The sequence below is a fragment of the Bufo bufo genome, chromosome 9 (assembly GCF_905171765.1).
Source record: "Bufo bufo chromosome 9, aBufBuf1.1, whole genome shotgun sequence".
In the NCBI taxonomy this organism is placed as follows: domain Eukaryota; kingdom Metazoa; phylum Chordata; class Amphibia; order Anura; family Bufonidae; genus Bufo; species Bufo bufo.
The window spans coordinates 138,638,131-138,665,978 of record NC_053397.1 but is presented as its reverse complement, the minus strand read 5'-3'; the positions used below and the strand labels follow the sequence as shown (position 1 = coordinate 138,665,978).

The following is a 27,848-nucleotide window of genomic DNA, read 5'->3' as shown; positions in this document are numbered from 1 at the left end:
ATATAGGGTGTTGATGTCATTAGACCACACCCCTTCTCATTACAGAGATGCACATCACCTAATATGCTTAATTAGTAGTAGGCTTTTGAGCCTATACAGCTTGGAGTAAGACAACATGCATAAAGAGGATGATGTGGTCAAAATACTCATTTGCCTAATAATTCTGCACGCAGTGTATATATATATATATATATATATATATATATATATATATACACACACACAAAAATGAAAAAACAATGGCAGCACCGTCCTAAATATAAGCTGGTGGGTGCAGCAGGCCCAAAATGGATCAATCCAAAAATACAAAAATAGAAAAGATGGGCAGCACTCCAAGATGTAAAATATAAGAAAACTTTATTTACCCCAGTGGGAAATGCGCGACGTTTCGGCTCCAAACCAGAACCTTTCTCAAGCAGTGTGTGAGGACAAAATGCCAACAATATATAATAACAAACTCATTCATTGTCATTAACAAAATCAGTGCTATTAAATCACAATAAGACAGAAAAAGGTTAAATTGTGCATCATATCAAATATACAGCAAAATACAAATGTGTACCAATACAGTATAATACATATTTCCTTGGAACTGTGTACATAATTACAAAAAATAAAGAAAAAATTATCATACATGGTTGATTACTTCAATTATCAAAATCAGTGCCATATGTGCATAGTGAAAATAAGTGCTTACTATAAGATATTGCAACAGGTGGGCGAAGGCCGAATAGGAGAGTGAATGGCCGCCATCCAGGGAACAGCATGTCAGTCGGCGTGCCCGGGTCGTCTCTACGCATGTCTTGATGTCGTACATAGGGCCCTTCCGGTTGTGGGTGCATACATCTCTGCGCATTGCGATTCAGGCTCTGCAACGGCCATATTTGTCAAGGGAGCAGGACATCCAATGTTCTCATACGTACATCTCTGTGCAACTGCGCATTGCGATTCAGGCTCTTCAGCGGCCATATTTATATCCAGGGAGCAGGACATCCACCGCGGACGTCATGCAACATTCTCATCATGGTCTGATGTATATAGGATCAGGGTGGCGCTAGCAATATTTTATGCCAGCATAGTGTCAGTGGCAATGCGGGGTCACGTGAAGGCCGCGTCCACATGTTATGGGCGCAGTCTCCACCCATACACCGCGGTCAGTAACGCCCCCATATATTAACATGGGATCGTACTGTACCCCCGATCAAGGAAAGGCCCACGCAATATCACCACTCAAGAGGGTTCTCCTCAATATCGCCTCCCATGTAACCCACAGACCATGACTATGTTATATAAGAGAAAAGCAATAAATAAAAATTTTAAATAAATTTTTTTTTTTTTAAAGGGAATTCTTCAAAAAGACAAAGATAAACACAGGCATCCCCGACGAAATGCGAATCCTGGTCGCACGCCATTCAAACATCTCCTTGTATTCTCCTTCGCCACACTCCATTGCAAACCATCTGTGAAAAAAAGGGAAAGAGGGGGAAGAGAAATTTTTTGTTTTTAATAAAAAAGATTTTTATTTAAAAGAATGGCAATCCATAAGGAACTACGGTTTTGTCCCATACAGTTGATCACCAAATATACTCAGGTGCAGTGTATCGGTTCCATGTGTTGGTCAGGGGCAAGCCACTGACCTATATCACCCCAATATTGTAATCCACATTCAAACCATACAGTTTGCGGGAGTTAAGTACATGGATCCATTTCAATTCCCTTTTTTTTTTAAATACTGACTCTATCGCCACCCCTTCTCAGCTTTGGAACGCAATCAATAATGCAACACTTCATGTCTCTCTCAACATGTTTCAATTCTGCAAAGTGTTTCGAGACCGGCAGATCCAGTCTTTTCTTTCTTATGCTTAACCTGTGGTTGTTGAGACGTGTCTTGAAATCCGTGGTTTTCTCACCAACATACAAAAGATTGCATGGACAGGTTAATACATAAATAACAAAGCTGGAATCACATGTCAGATAATGACCAATCTGATATGTTATGCCGGTTTGAGGGTGTACAAAAGTTCTACCCTTGAGTATATACCTGCAATTCACACAGGATAGACAAGGGAAGCAGCCAACACTAGATTTTGTTAGTGTTGTCTGTCTACCCTTTTTCGATGTACCCACATCTTCCCTCACTAGCTGATCCTTTAAAGTCCGGGACCTTCTGTAGGACATTAGAGGGGAGCTCTGGAACTCTGTAATCGTATTGTGGCAACCTTTTAGTATACCCCAGTGTCGTCGTATGATGTTCCCTATCTCAACACTCTGTTCAGAGTGTGCTGAGATAAAGGGAATCCTCATCATTTTTGAACGTTCTTTTTTGGTTATTTTAAGGGTGTTATCCCTATTCAATTGTCTGGCTGCTTCCTTTTTCTCCTTCAATAATTTAGTTGGATATCCCCGTTTTTGGAACCACGGTCTGTGGTTAACCTTTCATCAAAGGAACTAACAGGTTCTCAAGTGAGTGTACTCAGCAAGGGCTTATCTTTTTGCACTAGAACCACTGCTGATTGGTTTGAACTTGAGTTTGATTTATATGCCTTTTTTCGGGCCATCAAGCTGAAGATTTGGTTTCACAAAAGGGGACGGATCGAGCATGCCAAGATGAAGGAATTCTCTCTTGGCATGTTCGATCTCTCCCTTAAAAGTAATTTCAATCCTGTTATTGATGAACCTGCTGTTGATGCATACATGGCTGCTGTTAATACTGAGATTCAGACATTGAAAGCAAAACAATCTATTGGTCCGTTTAATCATCCCAATGTGACTGTAGATGAAGTGGTGGCCCTGAATGAATTGAAACACGACCATGAGCTCACAATTAAGACGCCGATAAAGGTGGCGCTGTGGTCGTGTTGGACACCCACAAATATATTGCAGAAATTTTGAGGCAATTGGGTGACCGCACCATCTACAGACACATTGATGCGGATCCGGTCACTCCTGTGATCTATGTGTTGCCTAAGATCCACAAGTCTCTCGTCAATCCACCCGGCCGCCCCATTGTCTCTGGCTCGGATTCGATTTTCAGTCGTATTTCTGTCTTTTTGGATAAAGTCTTGCGAGGCTTCTCATGTGGGGGCAGGTCATACATACAGGATACAACTGACTTTTTACTCAAACTTCGGATGGTTGATTTGGACGGGGTAGAGAGGGTGACATTGGCGTCTTTTGATGTCACGTCCCTCTATACCTCGATCGACCATCGGAAGGGACTGGCTGCAGTGGCCTATATGCTTGAAAATTCTACACTCACGTATCAATGCCAACAATTTGTCCTATCTCTATTAGAGATTGTCTTGAAATACAATTACTTTCTGTTTCGGGATTCTTACTATATACAGGAACAGGGCGTAGCGATGGGGTCCAATGTGGCCCCCACCTACGCCAATATATTTATGCGTCGATTTGAGGAGGATGTCGTCTATGGAAGCCACCACTTCCAATTTGTCAGGGCGTGGTGGCGGTACATAGACGACATCTTCCTCATTTGGACTGGTAGTGTCCAGCAGCTCCATGACTTTCATGGTTTTCTTAATGAGAGGGATGGTGCTCTCCAATTTACATTGGTACATTCACAAACAGAAATGCAATTTTTGGACACCTGCGTGGTTCTGTCAGGCGGTAGGGTGGAAACTGAGTTGTTCACCAAACCTACTGACAGGAACACACTGCTTTTGTACAGCAGCAACCATCCCAGACCAATGGTAAACTCCTTGTCGTACTCACAGTTCTTAAGGGCCAGACGTATTGTCTCGGATCCTGAGAGCTTTGACAAAACCCTTGATACGATGGTTAATAAGTTCCAAAAACGGGGATATCCAACTAAATTATTGAAGGAGAAAAAGGAAGCGGCCAGACAATTGAATAGGGATGACACCCTTAAAATAACCAAAAAAGAACGTTCAAAAATGATGAGGATTTCCTTTATCTCAACACACTCTGAACAGAGTGTTGAGATAGGGAACATCATACGACGACACTAGGGTATACTAAAAGGTTGCCACAATACGATTACAGAGTTCCAGAGCTCCCCTCTAATGTCCTACAGAAGGTCCTGGACTTTAAAGGATCAGCTAGTGAGGGCAGATGTGGGTACATCGAAAAAGGGTAGACAGACAACACTAACAAAATCTAGTGTTGGCTGCTTCCCTTGTCTATCCTGTGTGAATTGCAGGTATATACTCAAGGGTAGAACTTTTGTACACCCTCAAACCGGCATAACATATCAGATTGGTCATTATCTGACATGTGATTCCAGCTTTGTTATTTATGTATTAACCTGTCCATGCAATCTTTTGTATGTTGGTGAGACAACCACGGATTTCAAGACACGTCTCAACAACCACAGGTTAAGCATAAGAAAGAAAAAGACTGGATCTGCCGGTCTCGAAACACTTTGCAGAATTGAAACATGTTGAGAGAGACATGAAGTGTTGCATTATTGATTGCGTTCCAAAGCTGAGAAGGGGTGGCGATAGATACAGTATTTTAAAAAAAAGGGAATTGAAATGGATCCATGTACTTAACTCCCGCAAACCGTATGGTTTGAATGTGGATTACAATATTGGGGTGATATAGGTCAGTGGCTTGCCCCTGACCAACACATGGAACCGATACACTGCACCTGAGTATATTTGGTGATCAACTGTATAGGACAAAACCGTAGTTCCTTATGGATTGCCATTCTTTTAAATAAAAATCTTTTTTATTAAAAATAAAAAATTTCTCTCCCCCCTCTTTTTCACAGATGGTTTGCAATGGAGTGTGGCGAAGGAGAATACAAGGAGATGTTTGAATGGCGTGCGACCAGGATTCGCATTTCGTCGGGGATGCCTGTGTTTATCTTTATGTCTTTTTGAAGAATTCCCTTTAAAAAAAAAAATTTATTTAAAATTTTTATTTATTGCTTTTCTCTTATATAACATAGTCATGGTCTGTGGGTTACATGGGAGGCGATATTGAGGAGAACCCTCTTGAGTGGCGATATTGCGTGGGCCTTTCCTTGATCGGGGGTACAGTACGATCCCATGTTAATATATGGGGCCTGTGAGGAATATGGATTAATATTTACTGTCAGCCATGTCCTCACACCCCAATGTACTGACAGATAGCGGAGGTAGTGACCTCCACAGGAGGGCCCTGCTTCCCTCCTTCAAAGCCCCAGGCCTCTTGGCATACTCAGTGTACATGCAAAATTAGTTTCCACCCCCCCCCCCCCTCAGGGGGTCCAGGCTTCAAGGAGAATGTCACACCTCACCTCCACCAGTTTGGAGCCAACGGAATATTGCAGGAAAACCCCCAGCAGGGGGTATCTGCCTTTGCCCAGGATCAATGAGACCTCCCAGACATGTTGGCACCTACCGTTCATAAGGAATTATGAACCGCCTGGCCATCGCAGGCGCAAACCGGATACATATTTGTGTCCCGGTGGCCACGAGGTACGTTCCCATGGTCTTTGTTTAATGAGACTAGGTCAGGGTAGAGAGATATCCATATCTCCCCATAGAAACCACATAACGGTACCAGGTTTGGGCTCTACTTGTAGCCGGAACCCAGGAAGGTCCATTGGTCCCAGAACCATCTCCCTATGACCCTCTGGTCTGGAGCTATGAACCCTAAAGGGTTTTGTGGGTAATTTGCTGCCAGCCCAGAAGAGGGGGAGTGGACCCCTCCCTGAGGCCGGGAGGGGAGTGGCCGGCTACAGGTTAAAAGTCTGGTGCCAGCAAGTAGGCGCGTCTTTCTCTGAAGAGGGGTCACATCCTACACATGTGTTTAGAGGGACCCAGGGAATAGCTGAGACCACGGCCCTTCATGTGGACTGCAGCAAAGAACATCTCAAAGGAACTTTCATCATACTCGGTAACTGACTTTTACCCTGCTTAAACCTGGTGTAACCATATAACCTGTAATCTGTAACCTCAGACCACTGTATATATTCTTAGTGTATATTGTGTTAACTCTAGTGTGCCCATACAGCTATTAAATCTATAATTTAATATTGTGCTATCTTGTATCTCGATCACGAATCCCCACGTCCGTGTTTTGGCCTAGTTATAAGCTACCGCGGGTTGGTTTCTGACCCTATATAATCCCGTTAGCGGACCGGGCTTATATCAAACGAGAAACTGGTGGCAGTTACCCGGGCTGAGGACGCGCTGTTTTCACTGCGGCAGTGAAAAGGCTCTCTCAGCTTGTTGCCTCTCTGTGCCCGCGTGGACAGGAGGTGGGTGCGTAAACTATACCAGCCTGACCTTACGTGCTCCTCTGGAGGGCGTAACTTCACGTTTTTGGTAAACCCTGTGATCATACCAGGTCTCGTGAGCTCGGTGTGGTTGACGTCAGCGGGCACGAGGGGTGGTATTCATCACAGGGGCGTTACTGACCGCGGTGTATGGGTGGAGACTTCACGTGACCCCGCATTGCCACTGACACTATGCTGGCATAAAATATTGCTGGCGCCACCCTGATCCTATATACAGCAGACCATGATGAGAATGTTGCATGACGTCCGCGGTGGATGTCTTGCTCCCTGGATAAATATGGCCGCTGAAGAGCCTGAATCGCAATGCGCAGTTGCGCGGAGATGTACGTATGAGAACATTGGATGTCCTGCTCCCTTGACAAATATGGCCGTTGCAGAGCCTGAATCGCAATGCGCAGAGATGTAGGCACCCACAACCGGAAGGGCCCTATGTACGACATCAAGACATGCGTAGAGACGACCCGGGCACGCCGACTGACATGCTGTTCCTTGGATGGCGGCCATTCACTCTCCTATTCGGCCTTCGCCCACCTGTTGCAATATCTTATAGTATTAGTAAGCACTTATTTTCACTATGCACATATGGCACTGATTTTGATAATTGAAGTAATCAACCATGTATGATAATTTTTTCTTTATTTTTTGTAATTATGTACACAGTTCCAAGGAATTATGTATTATACTGTATTGGTACACATTTGTATTTAGCTGTATATTTGATATGATGCACAATTTAACCTTTTTCTGTCTTATTGTGATTTTGTTAATGACAATGAATGAGTTTGTTATTATATATTGTTGGCATTTTGTCCTCAAACACTGCTTGAGAAAGGTTCTGGTTTGGAGCAGAAACGTTGCGCATTTCCCACTGGGGTAAATAACGTTTTCTTATATTTTACATCTTGGAGTGCTGCCCATCTTTTCTATATATATATATATATATATATATATATATATAATATCTCTTTTATTACTATTATTTTTATCCCCTTTATAGGTTTTGCAATTCTAACCTTTTATTAGCTATCCATGAATTTCATTTAAAATGTACTCCTGGATGTATACTTTTGTCATTTAGTTACATGCACTCCTATATGTACTCCTTTGTAAATGGATTCTTGTATAATACATACCATCTTGAACGTAGGCATGGGTCTCAAAACCCCCTTTTTTTCTACCTGACCATGAATTTCTTATACCCTATAGTAGGGGTTAACTCTATCCCTGGGCATAAATATGCTATCCACGGCCGATCCCAGCATTTATATTTTAGTCACTGGTCTCATTACCACGCCCCCTTACCCTCCGTACCTCTGAATGTGGCAGACACTTCAGCTCAGATGCGTACAGGAGTGCAGCTCTCTCCCTGCATCTAGGCACTAACAAACCCTCCCTGCAAGCATCATGGATCTATGGAAACGGGTCACGTGATCGCAAACTCAACGATCACATGACTGCAACTCTGCTGGCGAAAGCTGAAGTTGGCGTCGCCGTTCCTAACCAATGGGTCACAAGGATGCAGCAAATGTGATCATGTGACTGTGAACGACGACGTGAAACTCTGGGACAATGCCCCATTTCATTTGCATATATCTATGACCATTTTTACCTGTAATATAAGCGATTAAACCTAAGTTTACATTCTTATCCCAGCAGTTGTTCTTAAAGGGAACCTTTCATCTGGATTTTGGGTATAGAGCTGAGGACATGGGTTGCTAGATCGCCGCTAGCACATCCGCAATACCCAGTCCCCATAGCTCTGTGTTTTTTTATTGTGTAAAAAGAACGATTTGATACATATGCAAATTAACCTGAGATGAGTCCGAGCTTGAAAATATGACTCTTATGTTCATTTGCCTAAAAGGCGGGAAGTACAAAAATACTTATTGAATTAGTCTGCAAATTAAATTAAAAGTGTAATTTATATGTTTAGGACAACACTATGAACATTTAGAAGCGCTCAGTGAGGGTAGCATAGTAGAGGTGACAGGTTCCCTTTAACTCCCATTTCTCTTTTTTCTAATCTACAGTTCTGAGTGTATTTTGAAATGCTAATGGGGAGGCACTTGGGGGTGTTCCTACTACAATTGGACGGCCCCCAGATGTGTCTTTTTGGCTGTTTTTCTGTGTATATTGTGGGGGTCAACTCAATAGTGGTAGGCACAGCAGTCAGAGACAGTGACACAACGGCTCAGGAGACAGTGACACAGCGACTCAGTTCACACAGAGATTTGCCCGTTTTCTTTATTTTTATCCACAAGAAAAAATATAAGGCCTTTACACGACACAACTCAAGGTAAACTTACAGTGTCCTTTTTGTCGTTTTAGCAGACTTCAGTAGAAATGGTGAAAAACAGCCTGTTCAACCAGTCCCCCACACAAATATGGTCATAGTGCAGACCTTTATAGCCCAGAAATGAGCAGAGCTCCATCACCTGGCTGAGAGCTCTATAGGAAACCTGTTCTGGTCAGGAAGGGAATGAGGAGCCCCACTACCAACCTGCTCCGCATTCAATAAAAATCCAGGCCCGACAACACCATTTACCAAAGTCCTCAGCAACAATGTTTTGCTAAGGCAATCTTTCCTGGATTTCTGATATCTCACCCAGCTTTCCTAGTTGAGATATCCACTTCCTGTAGCCTAGTACATTGCATATGAAAGAAACCTATGCAAAATATAACGATTTTCTATTACTTTTCCAGTCACTGTCTCACATACCCTCCTCCTTTGTTCGAACCTGTGGGGCCAAACACTTTTACTCACCAAACAGTGTGTTTTGGACAGGGCATCTGCATTCCATTGCAGTTTGCCTGACCTGTGCTCAACCAAAAATTTTATTGCCAGACATTCCCGTTCCACAATACTATGATTTTCTCCGCAGGAGTAAGTTTTCTACTCGGGTATGTAACGAGGTGTTCTTCTCCCCCAACTTCCTGTGACAGGACTGCTCCTAAACTGACATAAGAGGCTTCAGTCTGTACAGTAAACACCTTTTTTGAAATCTGGAGTCCTCAACACTGGTTGTCTACAAAAGGGCAGACTTTAACTCCTAAAATGCACTCTCAGCTTCTGTGCTCCATTTTACCATGGCCGACTTACTTCCCTTGGTGAGGTCTGTCAAGGGTACTGCTACACTAGCAAAGTTTGGGATAAACCTACGGTAGTACCCCACAATTCCCAAAAAGGCTCTTACTTGTTTTTTGGTTATGGGACGGGGCCAATTTTGGATGGCTTCTACCTTATTCACCTTAGGTTTTATTACACCTCTTCCAATTATATACCCTAGATAACGTGCTTCCTCAAGATCTAAAGCACACTTCTTAGGGTTTGCTGTTAACCCGGCTGCCCGGAGGGAATCCAACATTGCCTGCACTTTTGGAAGGTGACTTTCCCAGTCATCACTAAAACTGATGATATTATCTAGATCAGCAGAAGCATATCTACGATGGGGTTTAAGGATGATATCCATTAACCTATGGAAGGTTGCTGGAGCCCCATGTAACCCGAAGGGCATAGTGACATACTGAAAAAGGCCTTCTGGGATGACAAAAGCTGTTTTTTCTTTAGCACTGTCAGTAAGGGGCACTTGCCAGTACCAGTGGTTAGGTCAAGAGTAGAGAAATACCTTGCATGGCCCAGTCTCTCAATTAATTCATCCACTCTTGGCATTGGGTATGCGTCAAACGCTGACACCTTATTTAACTTTCGGAAATCATTACAGAATCTCAATGTACCATCTGGCTTTGGGATTAGGACTATGGGATTTGACCACTTACTCTTCAATCACCCCAAGTTCTAACATCTTTTTTACCTCTTCAGATATAGCTTGTCTCCGAGCTTCAGGTACCCTATATGCTTTCAAGTGAACTCGTACCTCCGGCTCAGTGACTATGTCATGTTTGATGACTAAAGTGCACCCAGGCAACTCTTAGAACACATCAGTGTTTCTTGAGACAATGTCTTTTGTCTCCTGCATTTGAAACTTGGATAAGGACTCTGAAATATGCACACCTACAGTATTATTACAAGCGGTGTTTACTTTATTTGCCAACATTTCTGGAGCACCATTGCCAGGGGAACTCACTGCTGACAGTCTCTCTGTCCTTCCAATGTTTGAGTACATTTATATGATACAACTGTTCAGGCTCTCTCTTACCAGGATGGTAAACTCTATAATTTACCTCTCCAACTTTTTCTATTACCTCATATGGCCCTTGCCACTTTTACTCTCTACAGTGGGCACTAGAACCAACACCCGGTCACCTGGGTTAAAGGTTCTAACTTTAGCTGACCGGTTGTAGACACGACTTTGTGCCTCTTGAGCCTGCTCTAAGTGTTCTTTGACAATGGGCATGACAGCAGCTATTCTGTCTTGCATGAGAGCAATATGCTCTATTACACTTTTGTAAGGGGTGTGTTCCTGTTCCCAAGTTTCGTTAGCAATGTCAAGGAGACCACGTGGGTGTCTGCCATATAAGAGCTCAAATGGGGAGAAACCTGTTGAGGACTGTGGTACTACACAGACTGCAAACATTAAATAAGGTAATTAACAATCCCAGTGCTTTCCATCCTTGCTAACCACTTTTTTTTTTTTAACATGCCCTTCAGTGTCTTGTTAAACCTTTCAACTAGGCCATCAGTTTGAGGGTGATACATTGAAGTACGTAGGTGTTTAATTTTCAAGAGCTTACACATTTTTTTTGTGACCTTGGACATAAAAGGAGTCCCCTGATCAGTAAAGATCACCTTTAGTATGACTGTGCAAGAGAACATGTAAAAAAGCTCTTTGGCTATAAGCTTAGCAGAGGTGTTTCGTAACGGCACTGCCTCAGGATCACATGTAGCGTAATCTAACACTACAAGTATATATTGATATCCCCGTGCAGACTTTACAACAGGGCCTACCAAATCCATGGCCACCCTTTCAAATGGTACCTCTATAATGGGAAGAGGTACCAAAGGACTTCTAAAATGGGACACAGGAGAGGTTAGTTGACACTCTGGGCAGGATTCACAAAACCTCTGTATCTCAGCAAAAATCCCTGGCCAAAAAAACCCGCTGGAGGATGCATTCTCTGGTCTTTTCAGGCCCCCGGTGGCCTCCCAGCACATGCTTGTGTGTCAGATGCAATACCAGTCTGATACGGTTGGGGCACCACCAGCTGCGTAAAAATTATCCCACATATTTTATCTACCTGATATAAAAGATCCTGGTTAGCAGCCATATGGGGAAATTCATGATCAGCCCCTGGATACTGTGGTACCCCATTTAACACCTTCACATTTTCCATTGATCGTATCAAAGTGGATCTCTGAGCTGAGCAGTCCCAAAATTGTCACGAGATACCTCTAAATTAGGCATATCAGAAACTTCCTCCACCTCTTCAGTATCACCAGCTAGTATGGCTAAAGGAAAATTATCAGTTTCGTCAGTGGTCACCCCCTACTGTGGGAACCTCAGAATCTGGATCATATGGTTCAGGGGTAATCTCAGTACACATTTTATCAGTCAGATTTTCACCACAGGTTACATTTCTGCTCTGCCATAAGTCCCAGAATAGGAAAAAGTCTATTCCCAGCATCACACTATACATTAATGATTTAACCACACCCACTTCATGAAATGATACACCACATGGAGTTTCTATTGTGACCCTGCATAGTACCCCAACAGTATGTCCCAGGGTTTACCAGAGAGCTATGTACCAGGGGCACCAAGCTCCCAGAGTCCAACAGTGCCTCAGCTGTACAGCCTCCTATGGACACAGTACACATTTGAGGTTCTAACTTAGACAGTCTCTGCAGAATACCCTGGTTGTGCAAAGAGAGAAATAAGTAGGTCATATTGCACTCCATTGGCTCAGTTGTGAGGGGGCAATTAGCAACCACATGTCCAAATTCATGACACCGCCAGCACTGTAAGTGGCCCTGGTCCCCATTTTGGGTCCCTGGCTGGACCTCCAGGTCCCAGTGGAACGTGGACCTGGTGGTTCCCCCTTTAAGCTATCTCCCCTTAAAGCATTTCTCACCTCTCTAGCAATTGGTACAGTCTTACCAGTAGACACATATGGTCAAAGTGCAGACCTTTATAGCCCAGAAATGAGCAGAGCTCCATCACCGGGCTGAGAGCTCTATAGGAAACCTGTTCTGGACAGAAAGGGAATGAGGAGCCCCACTACCAACCTGCTCCGCATTCAATAAAAATCCAGGCCCGACAACACCATTTACCAAAGTCCTCAGCAAACAATGTTTTGCTAAAGCAACCCATCTTTCCTGGATTTCTGATATCTCACCCAGCTTTCCTAGTTGAGATATCCACTTCCTGTAGTCTAGTACATTGTATATGAAATAAACCTAGGTAAAATATAAGCAACTTTATACTACTTTTCCAGTCACTGTCTCACAATATATACCTGTAATTAGCCTGTAACCCTTTATCAAGCTTTGTAACCTGATAAGCCGGACCTGAACATCCCTGAAACGCATTGTTTTATCCTTGATACTTTTCATTTAATAAAAGAAAAATTGATCTGTGCCTGATCTGTCCTGGCCGGTGTCCTTTGCGTCTAGCAGTGAACCAGTTTTATACAAGATAGGACTGTAGCTTAGTAGACAAGTTATAGACCATATAACCGATTAGCAACCTCCAGCACTCCAGCTATTCTAAAACTACGACTCCGAGAAGCCTCCTTTGACTTCTACGGGAGTTACAAAAACAGCCGAGAGTGCATGCTGAGAGTTGTAATTTCACAGCAGCTTGATAGGTACTAGCAGCCGCCTCCATTTGCGATCGGAAAAGAGCGAGATCTCACAAGCATTAGAACAGGGGTTGTCCGGGATTCCCGAAAGGGGTTGTCCGGGATTGGGGACATTGCTCTAATAGTACAAGTGTGGCATACACATTACATACAAGCAGGTAGTACCTTTGGCACAAATTTCTACAGCCCCGTTTTCATCTTTGAAATTCATGGCTGGAAGTTACTGGTTTCTTCTCCTCATTGACGTACCGGGTCCCTTGCAGGCAAGCAAAGCTTCCTCTTCCGCTGCTCAGGGAGCCCAGTGACATCACTGGCAGCGAATGAATCGAGGTGAATATTGATGAGGGGCGGAGATACAGTGGCTGGCCGACATCCCGCTAAGCCCCACCCATTGACATCCCACTAAGCCCCGCCCCTCCAGTCCGGTGAGCTTCAGAATGAATGGAAGTGAATATTGATGAGGGGGCGGAGTTACAGCTGAGCAGAGAGACAGCTGTAACCACCTGATGCTGCGCTGCGCTGCCCTGCCCCAGGACCCACAGGGCAGTGCAGCCGGAAGTCAGGTAAAGAAAAACAGATATATAAACAATGAGTGGGGGACCGTTAGAGCCACATAGAAGTGGCAAAAATAGCTGAAAATGTATGGAGGCACCTTTATTTAGATGTACATTGTGAGTAAACGTGTTTTTTTTTTTTTTAAAACATTTGGTCCCGGACAACCTCTTTAAGTGAGATCTTGCGGGAAAAGTGTTGTGCGAGTGTGACTTTCCTTAGAATTTTTTCCGGTGGCCATGGAACAAGAAGCCTCACAAATATTTAATTGAACTCCAAAATGCCTTAACCGCCTCACGTCCGCCCATAGGATATAAACGTCCTATGGGTGGACGTCTATTTCTGACAGCACGTTTTAAAACATCCTGTCAGAAATAGCAGCTGCACGCTAATCGTGCAGCTGCTGATCGGGTTGCCCGCTGTCAGTGACAGCAGGGCAACCCTAAGACAAGGCAGGGACAGTGCCCAGGTGTCCCTGCCTTCACGATCGCTGCAGACACAGTGCTCACCGAGCGCTGTGTCTGCAGAGAAGGAAGCGCTGTGCGCTTCCTGTTCCGGCCCGGCGGTCATGTGACCGCCGTGACCGGAGAGTGCAGGGGCTGTGTGAGATCTCAGAGACCTCGATCAGCCCTGCTGTGAGGCTGTACAGCGCAGGATTGCTGCTGTACAGCCTCTATAGGGGTGCATTTGTCCTGTAACTAGGGCTACTATGTCAGCCCCAGTTACAGAAGAAATCAACAGTGTAAAAAAAAATAAAAAAGTGAAGTAAATGTCCCCCAGAGGTCTTGTATGACCTTATGGGGGACGAAAAGTGTAGAATAAAATAAAAATAAAATAAAGGGTTGAAAAAATAAAATAAAAAAAAGTTTCACATGTAAAAAAAAAAAAAATCCCAAGTAAGGAATAAAAAAAAAAATGAAAAATAGAAAAAATAAAATAAAATAGACATATTTAGTATTGCCGCGTCCGTAAAAACCAACTCTATAAAAATATCACATGACTTAACCCCTCGGGTGAACACCGTAAAAAAAAAAAAAAAAAAAACTGTGTCAAAACAAGCAATTTTTGTCACCTTGCATCACAAAAGGTGCAACACCAAGTGATCAAAAACGCGTATGTCCCACAAAATGGTACCAATAAAACCGTCACCGCATCCCGCAAAAAATGAGCCCCTACATAAGAAAATCTCTCAAAAAATAAAAAAAACTATAGCTCTCAGAACATGGACACATTAAAACATAATTTTTTGGTTTCAAAAATGCTATTATTGTGTAAAACTTTAATAAATGAGAAAAAGTATACATATTAGGTATCGCCACGTCCGTAACAATCTGCTCTATAAAAATGTCACTTGACTGAACCCCTCAGGTGAACGCTGTAAAAATAAATAAATAGAAACTGTGCTAAAACAACCAATTTTTTGGTCACCTTGCCCCATAAAGTGTTATAATGAATGATCAAAAAATCATATGTACCCAAAAATAGTACTAATAAAACTGGCACCTTATCCCCTAGTTTCCAAAATGGGGTCACTTCTTGGGAGTTTCTACTGTAAGGGTGCATCAGGGGGCTTCAAATGGGACATGGCATCTAAAAACCATGTGGAGTTCCTTTCCTTCTGCGCCCTGCCGTGTGCCCATACAGCAGTTTATGACCACATGTGGGGTGTTTCTGTAAACCGCAGAATCTGGGTAATAAATATTGAGTTTTGTTTGGCTGTTAACCATCTATGTGTTAAAGAAAAAAATTTATTAAAATGGAAAATCTGCCAAAAAAGTGAAATTTAAAAATTTGATCTCCATTTTCCTTTAATTCTTGTGGAACGCCTAAAGGGTTAACAAAGTTTGTAAAATCGGTTTTGAATACCTTGAGGGGTGTAGTTTCTACAATGGGGTCATTTATGGGGGTATCCACTATGTAGGCCCCACAAAGTGACTTCAGACCTGAACTGGTCCTTATAAAGTGGGTTTTGGCAATTTTCTTAAAAATTTGAAGAATTGCTTCTAAACTTCTAAGCCTTCTAACGTCCTAAAAAAATAAAATGACATTTCCAAAATGATGCCAACATAAAGTAGACATATGGGGAATGTTAAATAATAAATATTTTATGAGGTATCACTTTCTGTTTTAAAAGCAGAGAAATTGAAATTTAGAAAATTGCGAATTTTTCAATTTTTTGGGTAAATTTGGGATTTTTTCATAAATAAAGGTGAAATATTTTGACTCAAATTTATGACTATCATGAAGTACAATGTGTCACAAGAAAACAATCTCTGAATGACTTGGATAAATAAAGGCGTTCCAAAGTTATTACCACATAAAGTGAGATATGTCAGTTTTGCAAAATTTGGCCTGGTCAGGAAGGGGGCAAAGGGCCCAGATGGGAAGTGGTTAAAGGGGTTGTCCCACTTCATTAATTGTGTTTAACTCAATTTACTATCCCCAATGAACATTTATTCCTATCTATGTGATTTAAAAAAATGCTTTGCTTTTCTGCAAACAGCTTCTATTAGAAGCTGTTGTTTACCTTGGTGTCCCATGGATACGGCCGGCTTTTCGCCGGCCGCATCGTTTCGCCGCGCCTGCGCACTACAGGCAGAGAAATAAGCGGCCGGCCTCTCCATTACATGAACGCGCACGACCGCGCATGCGCAGTATATCCACCGCGTCTTAGATAGAGCTGCGCATGCGGGGCCATCCGAACAGTTCGGGCGAGACAGCAGAGTGAGCGGACGGACGTCGGAGGAACGGGATACTGTAAGTATAATATCTAATGGCCCACTAATCGACCAACGATTATTGAACTCTGCAATAGAGGGGGTTCATAGTGAATTCAATGGGGGCATATTTATATATAGAACTTTGGGCAACTATATTATGTCGATTCACACTATATCAATTTTATGCACAATGGGGGCAACTATATTATAACTATGGACACTGGAGGCAACTATATTGATTATATGCACAATGGGGGCAACTATATTTATTATATGCACAATGGGGGCAACTATATTATATCTATGGACACTGGGGGCAACTATATTATAGCTATGGACACTGGGGGCAACTATATTATATCTATGGGCACTGGGGGCAACTATATTATAGCTATGGACACTGGGGGCAACTATATTATATTTATGGAAACTGGGGGCAACTATATTCTATGTATGGAAACTGGGGGCAACTATATTATATCTATGGGCACTGGGGCAAACTATGAGTTTTATGCACAATGGGGGCAACTATATGAATTATATGCACAATGGGGGCAACTATATTATATCTATGGACACTGGGGGCAACTATATGAATTTATATGCACAATGGGGGCAACTATATTATATCTATGGACACTGGGGGCAACTATATTATATGTATGTAAACTGGGGGCAACTATATTATATCTATGGGCCCTGGGGGCAACTATATTATAGCTATGGACACTGGGGGCAACTATATTATATCTATGGACACTGGGGGCAACTATATTATATGTATGCACACTGGGGGCAACTATATTATATGTATGCACACTGGGGGCAACTATATGAATTTTATGCACAATGGGGGCAACTATATTATATCTATGGACACTGGGGGCAACTATATTATATGTATGTACACTGGGGGCAACTATATTATGGGGGCGGATGGAGGAGGCACTTATGGGGGCGGATGGAGGAGGTACTTACAGTGGGGGAAATAATTATTTGACCCCTCACTGATTTTGTAAGTTTGTCCAATGACAAAGAAATGAAAAGTCTCAGAACAGTATCATTTCAATGGTAGGTTTATTGTAACAGTGGCAGATAGCACATCAAAAGGAAAATCGAAAAAATAACTTTAAATAAAAGATAGCAACTGATTTGCATTTCATTGAGTGAAATAAGTATTTGAACCCTCTAACAAAAAAAGACTTAATACTTGGTGGAAAAACCCTTGTTTACAAGCACAGAGGTCAAACGTTTCTTGTAATTGATGACCAAGTTTGCGCACATATTAGGAGGAATGTTGGTCCACTCCTCTTTGCAGATCATCTCTAAATCCCTAAGGTTTCGAGGCTGTCTCTGTGCAACTCTGAGCTTGAGCTCCCTCCATAGGTTTTCGATTGGATTAAGGTCCGGAGACTGACTAGGCCACTCCATGACCTTAATGTGCTTCTTCTTGAGCCACTCCTTTGTTGCCTTTGCTGTATGTTTTGGGTCATTGTCGTGCTGGAACACCCATCCACGACCCATTTTCAGTTTCCTGGCAGAGGGAAGGAGGTTGTCGCTCAGGATTTCACGATACATGGCTCCGTCCATTTTCCCGTTTATGCAAATAAGTTGTCCTGTGCCCTTAGCAGAAAAACACCCCCAAAGCAAAATGTTTCCACCCCCATGCTTGACGGTGGGGACGGTGTTTTGGGGGTCATAGGCAGCATTTTTCTTCCTCCAAACACAGCGAGTTGAGTTAATGCCAAAGAGCTCTATTTTGGTCTCATAAGACCACAGCACCTTCTCCCAGTCACTCTCTGAATCATTCAGGTGTTCATTGGCAAACTTCAGACGGGTCTGCACATGTGCCTTCCTGAGCAGGGGGACCTTGCGAGCCCTGCAGGATTTTAATCCATTGCGGTGTAATGTGTTTCCAATGGTTTTCTTGGTGACTGTGGTCCCTGCTAATTTGAGGTCATTAACTAACTCCTCCCGTGTAGTTCTAGGATGCTTTTTCACCTTTCTCAGAACCATTGACACCCCACGAGGTGAGATCTTGCGTGGAGCCCCAGAGCGAGGTCGATTGATGGTCATTTTGTGCTCCTTCCATTTTCGAACAATCGCACCAACAGTTGTCACCTTCTCTCCCAGCTTCTTGCTAATGGTTTTGTAGCCCATTCCAGCCTTGTGCAGGTCTACAATTTTGTCTCTGACATCCTTGGACAGCTCTTTGGTCTTTCCCATGTTGGAGAGTTTGGAGTCTGCTTGATTGATTGATTCTGTGGACAGGTGTCTTTTATACAGGTGACTAGTTAAGACAGGTGTCCTTAATGAGGGTGACTAATTGAGTAGAAGTGTCTAACCACTCTGTGGGAGCCAGAACTCTTAATGGTTGGTAGGGGTTCAAATACTTATTTCACTCAATGAAATGCAAATCAGTTGCTATCTTTTATTTAAAGTTATTTTTTCGATTTTCCTTTTGATGTGCTATCTGCCACTGTTACAATAAACCTACCATTGAAATGATACTGTTCTGAGACTTTTCATTTCTTTGTCATTGGACAAACTTACAAAATCAGTGAGGGGTCAAATAATTATTTCCCCCACTGTATGGGGGCAGATATGCAGAGATGTGTATGTGGCGGTTTAGAATCAATGCGGGTGAAATATAGAATCAGATGTAGCAGAGCTACATAAGCGCTGTTCAGTCACAGTACTAATGGTGAAGGAAATAGAAGGATTTAGCAGAGATGTGTATGTGGCGGTTTAGAATCAATGCTGGTGAAAGAGAAACAGATGAAGCAGAGCTGAATATGCGGCTGTTCTGACACAGTGCTGGTTGAATAGAAAAACAGATGTAGCAGCGCTGTATATGTGGCAGGTCAGCATCAATGCTGGCAAAAGAGAAACAGATGTAGTAGAGCTGAATATGCGGCTGTTCTGATACAGTGCTGTTTGAAGAGAGAAACAGATGTAGTAGAGCTGAATATGCTGCTGTTCTGACACAGTGCTGGTTGAAGAGATAAACAGACAGATGTAGCAGAGCTGAATATGCGGGTGTTCTGACACAGTGCTGTTTGAAGAGAGAAACAGATGTAGTAGAGCTGAATATGCTGCTGTTCTGATACAGTGCTGGTTGAAGAGATAAACAGTCAGATGTAGCAGAGCTGTATATGCATCTATAAAGATACATAGTGTGAGGTTTATACACAACTGGAGTACAGCTGTAATGGAAACAAATCTGCATCAGTGCTGGGGGGTGGGGGTCGGTCAAGCTTTTGGGCTAATGTATAATATGGAATTATAGTTTTTGATGCACAGAATGGGTTTGTAAAAGATTAGACAGAGATTTTATGTGTAAAACTGTACACTGAGCTCACTTCACCTGGCTCTGAGTGACCATTCCCCTCACAGACACTGCATACTGATGAGTCATACTCTTCACATGAACGAGCACATAAGAACTCAGTGCTCAGTGTGATGTCATAAGGAGGTGTGGCCGGCCTTCACTCTAGCTGCCTAAGCCCGCCCAGCCTTAGCTGCAGAAAACCAGGAAGTTACCAGCCGAGCTGGCTGCAGGTGAAGCTGATTTAGCAAAGTGGGAAAACCCCTTTAAGGAAAAGTCCCCAACTACTTGTACATCCTCACTAGCGTTTTTTTGTCCAGTCGATTTTTGGCATATTTGCCTGGTTGCAGGCAGATCTCTGCCAGTACCCATTATAGTTTAATGGGTCGGATGGGAATACAGTGACTTCCAGCAATGCTAGCCTTAGGGCTCATTCAAACGGATGTATGCTGTCCGCAAAAATGCGGATCCGTTTTTTTGCGGTCAGTTCAGCATGTCCGCAAAAAACGGATTGCATTCAGATTTTTTGCAGACCCTTAGACTTCAATGGGGCCACATCCTGATTTTCACTGACAAGTATAAGACATATTTCATTTGTTTTGCGGAGAGGTGGAATGGAAGAAAAGGGCCCCATAGAAGTGAATGGGTCAGCATCTAATCCGCAAAAAAGACGGATCAGCATTTTTGCGGACAGCATACACCTTCTGAATGAGCCCTAATTCTCAGGAATTTTATAGGGATACCTGACATTCAGGCTTTAACTGCTCGTGATATAGACTAAATGACATCACTGACCAAACGTTTAAAAAAATAATAATAATTTAAAGTAGCAAGTACAAGCAAATGAGAGGATGCACACCATAGGATAAAAAGGTTTATAACTTTATTGGATAAAAAATAAAATAAAAACACCAACAAGGGGACTGGAGGTCTCCTAACAATAAATGGGAATACCTCCTCCCACATCATAAATATCAATTCATAATATAACCAGTAAAAAGAGGCCCAAATAATTCAGATCAGAATGCCAAAGTTTCAGAAAGCATGATTAAATGCCAGTAATCAATAAAGATAATGAATAAATAAGAAAATTAAAAATGTGACATCACACGTGCAACAAGGGCTAGAGGAAACAAATAGGGTAACAATAAGTAAACAGAATGGTTATAAGACCAGTTATAGTGATAGGAAAACAGGAGGACCTTTTTCACAGCATTGACCCCACGAATATCGCTGCTATGGATTATGTGCAGCTTCATCAGTATTTACATGGCCCAATGTTCGGGTTGATTATTAGGAATGAACGTTCGAACACCCGTTACCGATAATCTGCAGATCACAAAATGATCAGAGGTGTGGACACCACAATCAACGTCTAAACAGCACTCTGCTGCCCAGGAGCAATGATTTTGTATGGGGACGAGCCATCGCAGCAGCGATGGCTCATCCTCATACTGTGGAGAACATCATTGCATGTAAATGCAGCACTTCAACTCCACTTAAAGGCTATGGACACCTGTGTGCATTAAAAAAATCAATAAGCCCATATCTTACCATAATGCAGCACATAATAAAATTGCACTTGTTTGTTTACTGGTATCAGCTTTGCTTCACATACTCTCAGAAATGCTCTGATATGATTTTTGCTCAGTGCTGTCATCTCCTGTGAGAATCTGTGGGTGTTCCTGTGGATTTCACATGCACCAGCACAAGCTCTGCTTCCCCGCCCCCACATCCTGTTACATAGCACAGCTAGCAGCCACTTACATATAGGCTGCAGGAACTTGTAAGATTTCATTCCAATCCACAACATGGTGAGTCTTACAGTATGCTACAGCTTGTAATCAGCAGATCTATTTTTCACTTTACATTCTGAAGAAAGTCCATTATTTGTAGACACAATAGATATTTCTGCAGATAACGTTAGCGCCGCGATATACAGTCAGAACCATCGTGTTATAAGCCTGATATAGATCTCATTACTGACAGCTCTCACTACACGCACTCTCTTCTGAATACAGTATTGTGCGCAGTCCGCACAGTGAGCGGTCACTTTTCCCACACAGATTAGTATAGTATGACAACACACAATGCTATGTACAGAGCAGTACATTTGTTCAGCGTCTACCAGAGGTCACAATAACACCTGTATAAGAATCATAGACACTCGTTCAGGCCATTTTACTCCCTGGAAAAAGACTTGTGTATTTTTCCACATGGTCTTTTTCTAGTCAGGACCACTGTATCAGCAGCCTGCCAGGTCTGTCACGCAGGAAGCCGCGCCCTTCACGGATATCTCCAGACTAAACAGCACATTATGTGTACAGGATCTGTGGTGATGTCACAGTCATGTGATCAGCCACATGTGTGGGTGGAGTAAAGCGAACTCCTAAGGGTCCGTGTAGGACTGTGCCGGGTATGAAGGTTCCTTAGTGGAGCATGTGTACCATCGGGCAATTAGCGGCACGAGCAGATGTAGCAGACGAGTGTTAAGAGGGAAGAGCTCCCTCCCGTCATTCGACTGCTCATTAGCAGAGGAGACCACTGCTATTATTTGGAGTCCTCTCCTCAATATAGGGGTGAATGATCACTAATGCAACACTTGTCCCTATACATTCTCATTGTTTGCTGCCAGCAGAGCGCTTATTAGACAGCACAATCTGCTGCCGGCACGTCGGAAATACAGAGGGCGTACCGGTAAGCCCTGTGTCCTTAAGGATCGGGAAATCAGGGCGTACCGTACAGGTTAACATTGGGGGTCTGATTGCTGATCTGAGGTCTAATGAAAAATATTTTTTTCTTATTGTCCTACTCTAAAACCTAGGTGCGTCTTATGAGCCGGTGTGTCTTATAGGGCGAAAAATACGGTACTACATTGTGTGTAGGGAAAGAGTAATAAGCACTAATGGTGCATTTTCACAGCCTGAGAATTGGGCAGATTACTTGGAACTAGAAATGCTGTACATATGTGGTATAGTCAGATTGATACTGACCTGTAGAATGAAGAACACAAGTCAGTTTTACCGTGTAGTGAACGTCGTAAAAAAATAAAAATAAAACTATGAAAATGGCAAAATTGTTAATTTTTTTTCAATTTCACCACCATTTGAAATTTTTCCCTCACTTCCCACTAAATGAATATGACGGTGTTGGAAAGTACAAATTGTCTAACAAATAACAAAACTTCATAAGGTTGCTTACTATGATGCTGTGCGTGTTGGGCCGCCCGTGAGACTACTGTCCCGTAATCGTTTTTAGTAACCTACAATGCTGTGGCCCAGTCACGGACCGTGTGCATGGACTCCTAATTCAATTTTTTTGTGTGTTGGGGGGGAGGGAGGGGGGGAGGGTGTTAGAGTGGTAAAAATATTTATATATTTTTAATAGTGAAGCCCTTTTTTTATGTTTATTTTTTTTAATATAAAACATTGGGAAGGGTGGGGGGTGATTTGAACTTTACTCCCAACCTCTGCCAGTATTCTGTACTATAGCTTGCAGTACACGGCAGCCTCCCTATTATGGCACATATAAGCACACACCCAATGCCAGCCCTGGACCATCCTGGCATCACCTGTGATGTGTGCATATATGAGTGCCAAATTAACCAGTTGTAGATGGCAGAGCAGAGAGGGGAGGCTGCCATGTACTGCACGCTTTATTACAGAAGGCTGCTCTCACATCACAGCCTGACCTCTCCTGTATCTCCAAGTCACTGCTCGCACACATCCCACCAACCCCCCCCCCCCACGCCGTGCCATCCATCGTCCACTGCTCGCACAGTCCGTATCTCACACTGCTAAGCCAGTATCTTGAAGTCACTGCAATCCATCCTCCGCTGCTCACATAGGCTGTGCTGTATGAGATACGGGCTCTCTCGGAAACTGGACAGATCCATTTTGAAGCCCATAGACTTCTATTATGACAGAATGAATAATGGAATGCCTCTAAAGGCTCATCTCTACTAATGACAGCACTAGCCGTTGTATTAGTACCTGCCAGGGATGTGTTTTACAGCCCCTAATAAGGGGGGAAACTAACTCTCCTTAGGGAGAGAGCACCTTAATCAGTGTGAGGAGACTTATAGGCCATACATGCTCCTCTGGAATTCTGGGAGAGAAGAAATGCAAATGAGCTCTTAACAAGCTTTGCCTCTAATGCCACCAGATGTAAGGCAGCCATCCTATAAGTCAATATTCAGCTCTTAAAATAAGCCTTGAGACATGACTTGGATATTAAATAAGCCAGCACCTCATCTGCAGACAGCTGTTTCAGGGTGATTGCCCCTCATCAGTGCAGAGCAGAGAGTACTGGCTTAACTGGGTAGGAGGCCTGTGTCCAAGCAAGGGGGGGAAGTAACTCTCCTTAGGGATAGAGCACCTTAATAAACAGCCCCTAATAGACATTGCAGGACTAATAATGAAAGTGCAGACGCCTGGGATGTGTATTAGGAGCTGTAAAACACATCGCAGGTCGGGGCTGTCATTAGCAGGGAGAGGGAGACAGTGCGCTCTCCTGTGTGCACACATGAGGAGTTACAGAAAACCTGTCAGATGACGGATTCTCTGTAAACTTCAGCCATGTAATGAATGGTCTAATCTCTCATCTATGACTAACAGGAATAACTTCCATGATCTATTTAGATAATTTGTTAGTTTTCAATGTGGATCCAAACTCTTCATTGGTCTACAAAGAAAAACTCCTGCAGCTGCTGTAGAAGCAGGATACTGCGTAAAAATGGAAAACAATATACAAGCTCATATACACTTGTTAAGCTTCCTAGGTTCTACAATTGATACCAAATCTTTCACCATAGGGGGTCCCATTAGAACAGGGGTGGGGAACTTCCGCATACGGCCCACAAGATCAATTCATGTGGCCCCTGGCCCCCTGCTAGAGCATATAAGTGGAAATGCGATTGACTGCTTCCATTATGGAAGCGGTCATTAGCATGCAGAAGACAAGGGAGGTGAGAACAGCACTGCACTGGCTGTCCTCACCTTCCCTGGTCTTCTTCCGGCCCGGCTCTGTGTCCTGACACATACAGCGTCCGGACCTAGTGCATGTAGATGCGCACTATGACCTGATGCTGTGCGCTTTCAGGTCAGAGTGCAGCGCGGCAGGAAGAAGACCAGGGAGGATAAGGGAATCTGGGTCTGATCTGAGGCTAGGGAGGGTCTCATGTGGGCTCATCTGAGACTAGGGAGGGTCTGATCTGAGGCTGGGGAGGTTCTGATGGGGGTTGATCTGAGGTAAGGGAGGATCTGATGGGGGTGTAATATGAGGCTGGGGGTCTGATCTGAGGCTAGGGGGGTTTGATGGGGGCTGATCTGAGGCTAGGGAGGGTCTAAACTGAGGCTGAGAGGTCTGATGGGAGTCTGACATAGGCTGGGGGTCTGATAGGAGGCTGATGGAGACTGAGAAAGGGACAAAAGGCAGGTACAATTGTGAAGGAAGAGGCAGAGACAGTGGAAGAGCGAAAGCTGGGTGAACCCCTCTCTGGACCCCCTGGGTTTAGCTTGGCAGCCATTAATGCCAAATAAAGAACAAAAATAACATTCTGAACTTAAAAATAAGACTGCTATGTTTGGTCAAAATGACACCTGTACTACATGTAATATATATAGTGCAGGCGCCATGTTGTGCTGCAAAAAATTTTTTCCAGGAAAAAAGCAAGGGTTAACTGCCAAACAAAACTCAATATGGGTTGCCCTGATTCTGTAGTTTTCAAAAACACCCCATATGTGGTCGTAAACTACTGTTTGGCCGAACGGGAGAACATAGAAGGAGGGGAATGCCATATGGGTTTTGGAAGGCAGATTTTGCAGGACTGTTTTTGTTTATACCATGTCCCATTTCAAGCCTCCCGTTGCATCCCTAGAATAGAAATTCCAAAAAAGTGACTCCATCTAAGAAAGTACAGTCGTGGCCAAAAGTTTTGAGAATTAGATAAATATTGGAAATTGGAAAAGTTGCTGCTTAAGTTTTTATAATAGCAATTTGCATATACTCCAGAATGTTATGAAGAGTGATCAGATGAATTGCATAGTCCTTCTTTGCAATGAAAATTAACTTAATCCCAAAAAAAACTTTCCACTGCATTTCATTGCTGTCATTAAAGGACCTGCTGAGATCATTTCAGTAATCGTCTTATTAACTCAGGTGAGAATGTTGACGAGCACAAGGCTAGAGATCATTATGTCAGGCTGATTGGGTTAAAATGGCAGACTTGACATGTTAAAAGGAGGGTGATGCTTGAAATCATTGTTCTTCCATTGTTAACCATGGTGACCTGCAAAGAAACGCGTGCAGCCATCATTGCGTTGCATAAAAATGGCTTCACAGGCAAGGATATTGTGGCTACTAAGATTGCACCTCAATCAACAATTTATAGGATCATCAAGAACTTCAAGGAAAGAGGTTCAATTCTTGTTAAGAAGGCTTCAGGGCATCCAAGAAAGTCCAGCAAGCGCCATGATCGTCTCCTAAAGAGGATTCAGCTACGGGATCGGAGTGCCACCAGTGCAGAGCTTGCTCAGGAATTGCAGCAGGCAGGTGTGAGCGCATCTGCACGCACAGTGAGGCGAAGACTTTTGGAAGATGGCGTGGTGTCAAGAAGTGCAGCAAAGAAGCCACTTCTCTCCAAAAAAAACATCAGGGACAGATTGATCTTCTGCAGAAAGTTTGGTGAATGGACTGATGAGGACTGGGGCAAAGTCGTATTCTCCGATGAAGCCTCTTTCCGATTGTTTGGGGCATCTGGAAAAAGGCTTGTCCGGAGTAGAAAAGGTGAGCGCTACCATCAGTCCTGTGTCATGCCAACAGTAAAGCATCCTGAGACCATTCATGTGTGGGGTTGCTTCTCATCCAAGGGAGTGGGCTCACTCACAATTTTGCCCAAAAACACAGCCATGAATAAAGAATGGTACCAAAACACCCTCCAACAGCAACTTCTTCCAACAATCCAACAACAGTTTGGTGAAGAACAATGCATTTTATAGCACGATGGAGCACCGTGCCATAAGGCAAAAGTGATAACTAAGTGGCTCGGGGACCAAAACGTTGACATTTTGGGTCCATGGCCTGGAAACTGCCCATATCTTAATCCCATTGAGAACTTGTGGTCAATCCTCAAGAGGCGGGTGGACAAACAAAACCCCACTAATTCTGACAAACTCCAAGAAGTGATTATGAAAGAATGGGTTGCTATCAGTCAGGAATTAGGCCAGAAGTTGATTGAGAACATGCCCAGTCGAATTGCAGGAGGTCCTGAAAAAGAAGGGCCAACACTGCAAATACTGACTCTTTGCATAAATGTCATGTAATTGTCGATAAAAGCCTTTGAAACGTATGAAGTGCGTGTAATTATATTTCACTACATCACAGAAACAACTGAAACAAAGATCTAAAAGCAGTTCAGCAGCAAACTTTGTGAAAACTAATATTTGTGTCATTCTAAAAACTTTTTGCCACGACTGTACACCCCTCAAGGTATTCAAAACTGGGTTTACAAACTTTGTTAACCCTTTAGGTGTTCCACAAGAGTTAATGGCAGATGAAGAAACAATTTTCGAATTTCTATTTTTTGAAAAATTTTCCATTTTAACCCATTTTTTCCAGGAAAAAAGCAAGGGTTAACTGCCAAACAAAACTCAATATGGGTTGCCCTGATTCTGTAGTTTACAAAAACACCCCATATGTGGTCGTAAACTACTGTTTGGCCGAACGGGAGAACATAGAAGGAGGGGAATGCCATATGGGTTTTGGAAGGCAGATTTTGCAGGACTGTTTTTGTTTATACCATGTCCGATTTCAAGCCCCCCGTTGCACCCCTAGAATAGAAATTCCAAAAAAGTGACTCCATCTAAGAAAGTAAACCCCTCAAGGTATTCAAAACTGGGTTTACAAACTTTGTTAACCCTTTAGGTGTTCCACAAGAGTTAATGGCAGATGGAGAAACAATTTTGGAATTTCTATTTTTTTGGAAAATTTTCCATTTTAACCCTTACTTTATTACTGGAAAAAATGGGTTAACAGCCAAACAAAACTCAATATGGGTTGCCCTGATTCTGTAGTTTGCAGAAACACCCCATATGTGGTCGTAAACTACTATTTGGCTAAACGGCAGGACATAGAAGAAGGGGAACGCCATATGGTTTTTGGAAGGCAGATTTTGCTGGACTGGTTTATTTACACCATGTACCCTTTCAAGCCCCCTGATGCA

The 27,848-nt window shown here is 43.1% G+C and overlaps 1 protein-coding gene across 2 annotated transcripts in view; it reads right to left on the bottom strand.

Moving 5' to 3' along the window:
• XPNPEP3 (X-prolyl aminopeptidase 3) overlaps window positions 1-27,848 on the bottom strand; it is a 720,273-nt gene that overhangs the window by 631,857 nt on the left and 60,568 nt on the right. The window contains exon 2 of one of the 2 annotated variants that reach the window (XM_040406553.1): window positions 22,571-22,620. The exons of the other annotated variant lie outside the window; for it this stretch is intronic. The gene's annotated coding sequence lies outside the window, so the exon portion shown is untranslated. The remainder of the gene's footprint in view (window positions 1-22,570; window positions 22,621-27,848) is intronic. 2 annotated transcript variants of the gene reach the window in all.